The sequence below is a fragment of the Otolemur garnettii genome, unplaced genomic scaffold (assembly GCF_000181295.1).
Source record: "Otolemur garnettii isolate 467f Iridium unplaced genomic scaffold, OtoGar3 scaffold00034, whole genome shotgun sequence".
NCBI classification, from domain to species: domain Eukaryota; kingdom Metazoa; phylum Chordata; class Mammalia; order Primates; family Galagidae; genus Otolemur; species Otolemur garnettii.
In genome coordinates, this window is record NW_003852429.1 from 3,050,115 (window position 1) to 3,051,369 (window position 1,255).

Here is a 1,255-nt window from a genome sequence, read left to right on the forward strand (position 1 = left end):
TTACTGTGTACACAAAGCATTCTCGTCTTCTCACTATTATTTATCTACCACGTTGTGATTTCAAAGTCTGAATTAAAACTAAATAAACTACATAACACAAGGCTATAACATCTAGAATTGAAAGAAAAAATGTTATTTGCTCTATACTAGTTATTTTGCTAAAAAAAACTAGAGAGAGGAAGTATTTTTTTAGTCACTCATGGTGACTAAAAAATTATCTATAATTTAATAGATAAATGACTTTGATAATCTGACTCAGATTTAAGGCTTCATCATCCTTTTCACGGATACTGTGTGATGGTTAGAGAGAAAAGAATCTTGTTTCCCTCCAAGAACGTGAAGGCACTCACTCTTCAGTCTGGTTTTCTTGTCCTCAGTACACTCACCTTCAGTTTAATTTCAAATGGTTTTATTTCTTTGTTAAAGCCCATGCACTCAGAAATCATCTGCAATACAAATGTAAGGACGGATAACGTCTGTGCTGTAAGGGAGACCCTGTGTGATTTTAGCACTTACGTCCCTAACAGGAAATTTTTTTCTCTGTAGCGTTGCTATCAGACTTAAGAGGATCAAAGTATATAATAGTTACTATCTGATAGCTGCTACCTTATCCTTTACAGAAAAAAAAAAAAAAAATACTACTATTAAGTGTTAAATAATCGTTTCCTCACACCCTCTGGGCCCTTGTTATCATCACCCCTTTAGCCTGAGACCAGAGAGTCATGAATACAGAGCCAGGCCTGAAACCATCTTTTCCCACGGCGCCTCCATAAACCACTCCTTACCTTGTACGTCCTAACTATCGTCAATGGAATTTGCTCGAGCAAAATAAGAACAAAGAGAACAGGGCTCCATTTCTGATGTCAGGCAGTGCAGGACAGACCTGGGCTTGTTCACATCCTCCTCTAAGTCCAGCCTCAGCCGTGAAGGACAGCACCCCACACTTTCTAACTGGCTCACCTCAAGCATGTGACTTCCTACTCCTGCCGAGAGTATTATCCAACATCAAATCCCCTTGCCCCATAAACAAGCACTGACCAGACCTCTGAGTTAGAACCGCCAACAGCAGCTCTACTGTGGAACAGAAGCCACTGGGCAAAGGTGCCTGCCTCCTGTCCTCGGGCTGAGGGAATTCAGCAGACGTTCTGTCCACTTCTCAGTAGGAGCTAGTGGCGTCAGGCAAACACGGCGCACAGCTGAGACCTTGATAATGGCCCTGCACAGGAGCTCGCATCCCACAGTCTCTCCTCTGCCC